The sequence below is a fragment of the Arachis hypogaea genome, chromosome 5 (assembly GCF_003086295.3).
Source record: "Arachis hypogaea cultivar Tifrunner chromosome 5, arahy.Tifrunner.gnm2.J5K5, whole genome shotgun sequence".
NCBI classification, from domain to species: Eukaryota; Viridiplantae; Streptophyta; class Magnoliopsida; order Fabales; family Fabaceae; genus Arachis; species Arachis hypogaea.
In genome coordinates this window covers 21017713-21028971 of record NC_092040.1, presented here as the reverse complement: position 1 = coordinate 21028971, position 11259 = coordinate 21017713, and the positions used below count along the sequence as shown (strand labels likewise).

At 35.0% G+C, this 11259-nt stretch overlaps 1 long non-coding RNA gene across 4 annotated transcripts; it reads left to right on the top strand.

The window, feature by feature from the left end:
• Positions 1-4200: 4200 nt before the first annotated feature.
• On the top strand, positions 4201-10832 carry LOC112800944 (uncharacterized). 4 transcript variants are annotated; one of them, XR_011881864.1, is made up of 7 exons: positions 4201-4642; positions 5002-5104; positions 6136-6294; positions 6884-7006; positions 8402-8554; positions 9469-9555; positions 9803-10155. It is a non-coding gene; the product is annotated as an uncharacterized lncRNA (long non-coding RNA). The 4 variants fall into 4 exon arrangements; XR_011881865.1 differs by lacking the exons at positions 8402-8554; positions 9469-9555; positions 9803-10155 and adding an exon at positions 10647-10832 and having other exon boundaries at positions 4203-4642; positions 6879-7006; XR_003818491.2 differs by lacking the exons at positions 8402-8554; positions 9469-9555; positions 9803-10155 and adding an exon at positions 10647-10799 and having other exon boundaries at positions 4211-4642; positions 5002-5116.
• The last annotated feature ends 427 nt before the right edge of the window (positions 10833-11259 follow it).

The window sequence follows — 11259 nt, the reverse complement described above, 5'->3', positions numbered from 1 at the left end:
TAGAAGCCCGATGTAGGATATAGCATAAATAGGATTTGAAAAGTGAAAAACATACTAATGAAGCTACTAGCTTAAAGCACAAGATATATATATGATATAATAAAATAGAGTATAATGTCATAAGAATCTAGCCACGACTCGCAGAGTTTAAGCCGGCTAGCCATATACAAATATACAGAAACCAGACAGTAAAGACAGCTTATACAAGTTTTGTTCTCTCATATACAAGTCTCTAGGCAAAGCAAAATACAAAAGTGAGAGATGTATAAACAAAATAAACCAAAATGACTCCAAAAGAATCCAAGATACTCCGCTGCTGTCACCATCCAAAGCAACTCACTGAGGTAGGTTGTGACCTGCATCTGAAAAATACAACAGATATGTGGTATGAGAACCGGAGGTTCTCAGTATGGTAACAGTGCCCAGTAATGTAGGATATAAGACCCCGGACGCCAAAGGCAATCCTAAGCTCCATATCCATCACGAGATTTCAAACTTAAGCATTCTAAAATAGATAATCATAACATACCAACATTAAGTTAACTAAACCAGGTAATCTATCTTAAGGGATTTCTACTCTAACCCAACAACGCTGTCACACAATCCTCACCAACCGATCCTCCTTGCGATCCCATCGCCACCGTCTTCTGAACCTCCTCAATCCCAATAGAAAACACAGGTAATATACAATGCAAGTAAAGCACAAGTAGAAGCATATAAGGCAAATAATTCAAATAACAAGTAAGCATGTTATTCAATTAGGCAAGCCATTACAAATAAACAAAGCATACAAACAGATAGAAAACACACATGATGAAAGCCTGCCCTACTGGCTGTGATATACATTGTTGGTTCAACTGCCAACCCGACACATCTCCATGGAGACGTCGCCCTTCGAATTTCTCATATGGAAACCCCTGAGATATAGTGCTCGGATCACTGTCCAAGTACCGGTGCCTGCACGCTCTACAGATCCAAAGGGATGCGAGCGGGATACTCTTGCCTCAGACCTCACATCTCAACGTAAGCGGGATTGACCACAGTCCTTATGCAACTGCTCGCTACCTCGACAGGCGGGATTAACCACCGTCCTTGCTGGGTGCATAGCATCTCATAATCCTAGTAACAAAACATTATTTCAGTGGTTTTCAAAAGCATTTTCAGTATACAGAGATCCATCATCTCAATTCGAGTCCCCGACTCATCTCAACCACTGTCCATTCATAACTCAGTTTCCAAATATCAAAAGTTCATCATTCCTCATCTTATATCTCAAACATCCTTCACCTAACGTCAACCCATTCTCAGCACGCCAGAAACCTAGGCCTCTATTTTCTAATACTCAAAACCAAGCCCAAAAGTCTTAAAATGGTGTTATAGAAGCTTACAACCTTGTCAGAAAGGTAAAATAGTTGAAAAACAAGTAAAATTTGAGAAACAACACGTGTGCAGCCGCACAGGTGTCTGTGCGTGCGCACGTCCAGGAAATTTTAAAATATGTGCGTACACACAGGTGGCAAAACTTATAGAAACTGTTCACTCGCACAACCTGTGCCAGCGCCCCTAATAGATTGGCCTTCCCAACGTGTGCATCCGCACAGATTGAAAATTTTCCTTAGATATGTGTGCGCACAAACTGTGCTAGCGCGGAAAACAGAACGCACTTTCCTGCCTGTGCGTGCGCACAGGTGTGTGCGTCTGCACTGGTCAAAATTTCCGCAGGGTGTGCGCCCGCACAAGGGTGTACATCCGCACATATAAAAAATCATGAAATTTTTCAACTTTGCAGAATTTCAAATTTTTAACACCAACTTTGAATGATCATAACTTCCTCTAAACAAACTTTATATCGAACAAAGTTCACCAAATACCCAATTTTACCAAACTTCCCAATTTCCTCATTTTCTTACCATATACCTTCCAAAACCATACCAAACCATTCAAAACCCCACTTTTCATCAAGATTAACCTTTGGATCATATTACATTCAATCATACCACATTTCCTTTCACATTTCACTATCCACAATCTCAATTATAATATATACAACATATCCACCAATCATCATCGTATCATCATCAATTCTCATCATCAACCCAACTGTGATTTCAAATCAATACTTAACAATGCTCATTCATATACACCCATCAAATCTCAACTTCATCATTTAACCACAACAGCAACATCAAATTGTTATACCTCATCAACACAAACAATCATCAACAACATAAAATTTCCAAACCTATCCTATGGGTCACTAGCCTAAGTGTCCATGAATATTATATACTACATAGAGAAAACTGAAACCATACCTTGGCCGATTTTCTATATGCACCAAATCTTCAAATTAGTACAAACAAGCTTCCAACCACAATCCAAGCTTTCAATTCCACTCCAATAAGCACAATTAAGTTCCAATAGCTCCGAAAGCCACAATAATCAAACTATATATGCATAAACCATCATAAATCAACCTAGGGTTCATCATAAATCAAAATTTCACAAGGGTTTAATAGCTCTTACCTTTTCCAACAGATTTGGATGTCAAAACTCAAGGCTAAGCAATGATTAGAGAAAACCTAAACATCCAAAATCACAAAACTCATTTAACCCAAAGCCCTAGAAAACCCGAAATTTTGAAGAGAGAAACTAATAGGTATTTGAGCTTTCCTTACGAGTTTCTTACATGGGTTTTGTAGAGCTCTTCATAAGAAACGCATAGCCGCTGACGGCATGCAAATCGGAGCACCGTAGCTCGAGATATTGCGAAAAGAAGAGCAGGGTGAACAGTGTTTCTTCTTCCTCTCCTCCCCTTTCTCTTTTATATGTTGGGCTTGGGCCTAACTTGGGTCCGGTCCAACCGGTTCAACTGTCAATTTGCGATTTTTTACGGTTTTTCGCAGAAAGTACATTTTCTGACTCAGAAAGACCCACTAAGTCCAAAAATCACCTTTACATCCTCAAATTCTCTCTCTAACTTTTCAGAATCTAATCTGGGCAATTAATCACTTAATTAACCGGTTAATTAGTTGCGGTTCTTACAATATACATCTTAGAATTAAATACATCTTAGAATTAAATCAAACATAGATCGAAGACAAACATTAATACTTTTATTAATTCATAGGACTCAACACGGCTCCTCCCCTCAACCTAGGAGATTTAGAAACTCATACTGATAGGAAAATACAATGATAAAACTTGAATATGGCATAAAATTCTATCAAAAAGGTCCTGAAGAACATACATCTAATCCCTTAAATACTAAACTAATGACTAGTAAGGGTAAAATAGTCTTTTTTTAGTGCTAAAATCCACTTTTGGGCCCACTTGGTGAGTGTTTGGGCTGAGATTTGATGAGTTTCATGTGCTAGGAGGCCTCTAGGGCATTGAACGTTGGCTAGGGAGTCCACTCTGGGAGTTTGGACGATGGGCTCTGCTCCTTGGGCACTGGACGCCTGGAAGGGGGTAGGAGGCTGGAGTTAGACACCAGTTTTAGGCCTTCTAATCTGAAGTAAAGTATAAACTATTATACATTGCTGCAAAGCTCTGAAAGTCAGCTTTCCATAGACATTGAGAACGCTCCATTTGGACTTCTGTAGCTCCAAAAATGCTCTTCCAAGTGCAAGGAGATCAGATCCAGATAGCATCTGCAGTGCTTTCTCTGTCTTTGAATCAGACTTTTGCTCCAGCTCCTCAATTTCAGCCAGAAATTATCTGAAATTGTACAAAAACACAAAAACTCATAGTAGAATCCAAAAATATGAATTTAATATTAAAACCTATAAAAACTTAATAAAAACTAAACAAAACATACTAAAAACTACATGAAAATCACTACAAGAAAAATACCCATTCAGCCACACTTTTTTTAGGCTACATTTGAAAAGCGTAGCCTATTCATAGAATAGGCTACGCTTTTCTCTGTGTTGCCTTTTTATAAGAGAAAAGGATACACAAATGCAGCATCATTTAAAAAGCGTAGCCTTAGGTATTAAAGATATCACTTAAAAAGCGTAGCCGTAGGTTGATATCTATAGGTTCACTTTTCATATCAAAAAAGACGCTTTTAAAGGGTAGCCTATTTGTTAAGTTTTGGGTGCGTTTCAAATGTGATGCCTAATGTCTCTAGAGCCAAAAACTTTAACACTTAGTAATTTTTTCCTTGTTTTTCCTGAAAGACCTTATTAACACTTAGTAAATTAAAAATAAGGAAATTAAACTTCTGAGTCTCAGTCACCTTCATCCTCGAGCAACAAACCCTCCATAGCACCCTCTCACTCTCGGTCTCGATAGCTAACCATCGTCGCCCCCCACTCTCGGTCTCGATAGCTCGCCATTGACCTTCTCACTCTCGGTCTCGCCATTCACCCTCTCAGTCTCGCCATTGACCGCCTCACTACAAGCGGAAACCCTCTCACTGTCGCCGTTGAGAGTCATCGCCTCCCACTCACGACTCACCTGCTCTACTCTCCACAGTGACCGTCGTCATCTCCTCTTCGCCATCGCTTGCACTGATCGTCGCTGTGCGGCCCTCACCATCATCGGTGTGCGACCGTCACCATCGTCGCTGCGCTGCTCTCACCATCATCATCTCCGTGCTTCTCATCATCGTCTTCGCTGTGCTCACATCATTGAATAGGTATGTATTGATTTCTATTTGCTTCTGAAATTGATCAGTGGCTTAGGGTTCCTATTTTAGGGGTTTTAATTTGGGGCTTTTAATCTCTGAAATATGGGTCTGTGAACTGTAATTTGATAACATGCATGCTGTTATTGATGAAGATGTGTGGTATTTTAGGGTTTGTGAACTGTGATTCAATATACAGCTTGTCTATTTTCTCTGTATTTTTGTTTCTGAGACTGAATCCAAATGCAGCGTTAATAAGCTTTTGTTTCTGTGATTTCTCAACGAATAAGTTGGCTTTCGTTTCTCTGTTTTCAGCTTCCTGTTTTCAGCTTCCTGTTTTCAGCTTCCTGTTTCTAACAGAGTTCTTACAGTTTGAACGGTTTCTTGGTTAGCCAGAAACAGAAATGGTGTGAAGAATGTAAAGAATGAAAAGAAGACAAGGAGTAGAGAAGAAGTAGAAGAGGAAGAAGAAAGGTGAGCTGAATTGTAAGTTGAATTGAAAACTCACATATACATGCTTAGAAGAATTTCTTAATTCGTCAATTTCGTTGTCCTGCAAGGATCTGTTTTTGGATAAGGTATAAGTTGCAGCTTTTTCCTCAGAGTTCATGCTTTTATTAGTTATATGTCTAACAGGACTGATAAATAGTCTTTTGCAATCTCCTGGGTAATTCTGCTGCACAACATACCTTGTAGAAAACCTTTTAACTACTGAATTTATTGACTTTGTCTGCACATAACCATTAAAAGAGCTCAAAATACTTAGCTAATGTGGTCTAATCTGGAGAGAAAATAACTCAAGTTGTAGAGTACTTCAACTGTATCTATATTATCCAAAATTTGTGACAAAATTTTCTCCGCAAAAAAGGCTTGATTTTGGAAAGAAATTAACCCCACTCAAACCCTCAACTTTTCACAAATTAACAGGCCATGAATATTGTTGCCAATAACTTTATAGTTAGAGAAAAAACGTCATTTATGCTTAGTCCTACTATAGTGTTATCTCTATATTACATATTAGATGCGTAAATCCCTTTTCCTAAATATAATCAATTTGTCACCCACCGGTCATTTTCAATATTTTTCCAAGACGATGCTAAAAAGAACCAGCAATATATTTTATAAGCTAAGCATTAATTTCTACTAAAGCTAGTTATAAACTAGCTCAATTGCCAACCTATATTCTCAGTTTTATAATGGGCAGCTTAATAAGTATTTCCCCAGAATAAGAATAAGACAAATAAAGCCAAGAGACTAATTTAAAGTAATGGACATAAGAGTTTTCTTACACTTTTAAATCCTTTATGCTTCCAAGAAATAGCCTAATATGACATCATTATTTCATGAAAGAAGACAAACCTTGTGTGTATTTGATAAGCTGCCAAAATGTTGCTTAAACATATCACTGTCTTCTTCACAATTTAAACTGCCAATGTTAGCTTCAAGAATCGGTTTTGACTCACTTACAGATTCATCTAAATTGAGCTACTCTGCTTTTATATCAGAAATTTCTTCAGAAGACAAAGAAGAAATACAACTATTATTGAAGTCAACTTGCTCTTCTGAAACAACACCCAACTCTTCTGAAACAGAAATGGTGTGAAGAATATAAAGAATGAAAAGAAGACAAGGAGTAGAGAAGAAGTAGAAGAGGAAGAAGAAAGGTGAGCTGAATTGTAAATTGAATTGAAAGAAAGAAATCTGATTAACATGAAAACCAATCATATACAATCCTGGTAAGGTGAACAAAGAATGAAAGGGTTATGGATGGGTAAAACTATATAAGAAAATTGAGTTTTCTAAGAGTAAATATTTATAATTTACTTTTTTAATTTATCAATTTCTCCACTTTAATTAACAATCAAATCCTTGTATACACACTTGTATACACACTTCTGATATGTCAAGCTAAACTATATAATTATTTTAAACATGTTTTGAGACTTCACTCAATAATTAATTTTAAGTATTGGTTGTTGAATAGCTTAGTTGTTATTAGATTAAGAAGCAGTTACGTTCACACGGTCATAGCCTCCATTTTTCTTTTTTTGACTTCATGACTTTTATGTTAGTCCAAGTCTTACACACGGTCCATTTCTTTCAGATTAATATAAAATAATATGAAATATGAACATGAAACGTTTTTTCTTTTCATGATGTCACCGTTTTTTATAAGATTATATTCATTCATGCAATCATCTATCTATATTATTTAATTAATTAATGAATTTGTGTGGTTTCTTTGTAGGAAAGGGAGATTTAATAACATGTTCTAAGCAAAAGAATTCAGAGTTATTTCACACGGTTCTTGGAGGCTTAGGACAATTTGGAGTTATAACAAGAGCAAGAATTTCTCTTCACCCAGTACCCACAAAGGTACGTTTTCATTTTAAAAAATATAAAAAAATCATTTATTTTTAATTTTATCTTTTTTAAATTAAGATTTAAAGCTTAAATTTAAAAATTTAAAATTTAAAGTTAAAAATAATTTCAAGAAAATAATTTATAATTAATTGACAGAAAAAATTTAACTATCTAATTGACAGAAATCTGATTGTTTGACATCTCCATTGTAGAAATCTAGGTAGTCATCTATAAAAATGGGGACATTGTAGTTACTTATACCCCTTTTGAGTAAAACTACAATTTTTCCCTCAGTTGCTGATTCTTATGGTAATATTCTTCTGAGACTGAAGTTGATTTCTTGAATAGGTGAATGATTTAATTTGTTTTGAAAGTTTTTGTAGATAAATTTAACTTTGATGAATTTTTGAGTTTGTGCTATTAATGCTGCTGCATTCTTGTACCAGTTACATCAATTTCTGAATGTGATATATGCTCAATGTGTGAGTTTAAACTGTGATTGCTGCTGAAGCTTTATTCCTATTTGCACTTCATGGTTGGAGTCAGTTATGAGTAATTCATTGAATTAATGCTACTGCAAGCATAATAGTTGTTGTTTAGAAATGATCATTGCAGGTTGAATTCAATAAAGAAATATTGATTGAGTCCATTATTTTTATCCCTTTCTGCTATCGTAGTGCTGTATTTTTGCTCTTGCTAAATTTTAGCTCACTTTTTGAATTCCTATGAAGCTATGTATATGGTTTTTGTGAGTTTAAGTGTATATGGGTTCATAGGAAAGTTAATTTGTTTGACTGCGCTTGCTGCCCCTATTTGAATATGCATATCAGCTCATATGAAATTATAGTTGCTGCTTTGTCTGAAGTGTTTTGAACTCATATGAGCTGTATATTGCTGCTCTGCTACTCTAGCTTAATGTTATCTGAATCATATGAATTTACTGTTCGCTGTATCTGTTTGAATTTCTCTAAATTCATATGAATTGTTGTTTGCTGCTGTTTTAATTTGGGAACGCTCAATTTACTACCGGAATGCTGTCAAATTTTTCTAAAATCTTTATGGTATCAATTTCCAATTGTGAACTGAATTTGGCACATTTTGACTTTACACCTACTTTATTACGGCCAAATTCAATTCATGAATTGGTCGGCTAGCATTTCCACCTCTTCTTTGCTTCCCTTTATCTGAAATACTTGTTTGATGGAAACAAGGAACTATTTGACAAAATTCTGTGTCAAATAGATATAAAAATAGACATCTAAATAGACCTCTTCTTTGCTTCCCTTAATATCTATAAAAATTTAACTTTTAACAAAGGAGCTAGATAGGTCGATTAATAAGTTATTGATTACACTTATTGATGACATCTAAAACAAATTAAATAGACATACTCTAAATCCAATGCAGGGTTCTTGGCCACATCGCAGGCGAACACTGGAGAATTCTGTGCCCCAACTCCACTGGAGCTGAAGAACAGAGCCACGAAAGAGAGCAAAACAGAGACCTTGGGTGCTCTATTTTCCGAAAGAGCCATTCCCATTATGGAATAGCCAAACAAGGGTACACTAGTTATGAATATCATGAGCTATGTATATATATAATATTGATATAACATGCTTAAACTAGTCCGTGAAACTCAGCAACCTCTTTTTCTTTTTTTACTTGAGACACTCATTTTGTTTGGATGCTCAACTTGCACCACAGATATAATCCATGATATTGGTTACATTAAGAGAACTATTATGCATTATTAATTTATCATTGGTTAAAAAGACCTTTCTCCCTAACTGTTTGTGAATAAAAACCACACATAGAAGGTTATTTATCTAAATGGTTTCTTCTGATGTTCTCGTAAATTGGAATGGAGGGCACAATTGTCCAAAGGCAGTAATTGCTTCAGATAGTAAATCACGTGAGGCAGGTATGGCCGCAAGCTTCTATGTGTGTTTGTGGAAGGGACAAGGGACTAGAAAAAGTAAAGGGCCTATTGGTATTTAGTGAAATGCAAGAAAAAAATAAAAAACAGGTCAAGTTAGTGGTAGAAATTTTGGATAGGAAAAGGGTTCTCTTTTTCTTCTATTTGAGTGGCACTGAGCTGTGAAAAACTGAAAACATTGTTGTGATCTTTGTGTTTATTAGTTTGGGAGATCCCAAATCCCAACTTGATCATGTGAAGATCTTAGTCTGGATCAAAATAAATGATTTTTCGGAATGGACTCATTCTTTGCAATGTCCTCAATAAAGTCCACCCTCGTGCTGTTTATAAAATAGTTTTACACAATAATATTTTGTATTTTACTTAATTTGATTGCCGTTATCTGTTGAATGATTTAATTGCTACTGCTGCTGCTGGGTCCCAAATCTGTTTGATTATATCAATTTAATTCTTGCTTGCTAAATGATGATTGTGCTAAATTCGTGGTTAAATGGTTGGATATGGCAATTACAATTTTTTTTGTTTGTAATTTTTACAGTTATTCGTGGTTAAGGTTGAAGGCGAAAGTTTTTGGTTAAGGTCTTCCAAGAAGATTTTGTCAAAACGCTGATCGTGTCATGGCAAGGTACAATGCATACTTTAATTTTGATTTGTTAGTTTTGAAGTTGCAATTTAACTTATTATATTTGTACTATAAATTCTATGTTTCTCTTTATTTGTTTTACCTCAATGGGTTTCTAGAGAATTACTTCTAAGACTAGGAACTATTTCCCTTTGTAGCGAATAACACCCTGCCTCCTCTATTCTTCTAATCTTCACTTTGCAACCCCTTATAAATTTTTCGCCTAAAAAATTTAATAATTATCGATTAGGTTTTGTGATATGCCAAAGGATTGGATGGATCTACCGAGGTATAGCGAAGAGTATATCAATGGTGTTATTAGTTTTTTAGACTTTGCATACTCTGAGGGAGAACCGGACGGACGACAAATTCAATGTCCTTGTAAGAGGTGTTGTAACATTAATTGGTATAGAAGAGATGTGGTATTTGACCATTTAGTAGCCGACGGATTTGTTAAGGGATATAGAACATGGGTTGCGAAATATGATCAAGTTATTACTGCAGCGATCGGAACCTGGAATGAGGCCAGAAGAACTAGAAGCTTTATTACAAGACGCCCAACAATCTCCTATTGATGCGAATAGCGGCCATGGATCAACACATTTTCCGAACTTAGATGTGGTATGTCCTTATCTATTTCTTATTCCATAGTTTTTACTTGCATTTACATTAATTGCTATGGCTGAAAATGTTTGTTAGCTTTATTAACACTAAAGTTGTATTGCTATGGCTGAAATTTGTTTGTGTAATTCTGGTGGTTGTATCTTTGATTTTGTGCACTTGGTACATATGAATTTGTCCCTATATCTAATTTAAGTGTGAAAGTCTGGTTAATTAGTGCATGAAAAATGCTATAGGGACATATCAGGATTGTGTTAAAGGAAATGGAAGGAAGAAACACCAGTAGATTTTCATAGTTTGAATGAAACAAGATAATACATAATTTCTTGAATTCACCTCTTCTGCCGTGACCATGTTATTGTTTTAGTATATATGCTTTCTTGGCTTACTATGACTACGTGTTCCATTTAATTTTTATAATTACGAATGTCATTATGAATATTTTTTAACTACTTATCTATATAATTATGCAGGATAACAATGAAGATTAAGCAATGAAGAGTAAGCTGACTATTATTGTAGTTTTTTGGCTAAGATAGAGTGCTATTTAGGATCTTTACATGTATGGTTGACTAATGATTTTTATTAGAAGATACCTTTATTGACCAAGTGATATTATGGTTTTGATATGGCTATGCTTACTTTAATTTGACTTGTATGAATTTTTACAGTTAATTTCATTCTAGTACTTTTGGATCAATGTTATAAATATATTTTGGTTTGAGACAATTTTTATTATATAAAGAAATTATTTAGTATAATTATGTTTTTATTTTTATTTTGTAATATTCAATTCATTTATACATGTAATCATATTAACTATTATGTTGTATTAATAATTATTAGATAATTATATATATATACAGAAGAAAAAAAAGACCAAAGGCTACACTTATATGTACAGTAGCTATAGTATAGAAAAAAAAATGAGACCTAAGGCTACGCTTATATACAGTAGCTATAGTATACAGAAAAAAAAAAACGAGACCTAAGGCTACGCTTATATACAGTAGCTATAGTATACCAAAAAAAAAAAAGAGGGACCTAAGGCTACGCTTATAAAAAGTAGCTATGGTATACAATGGG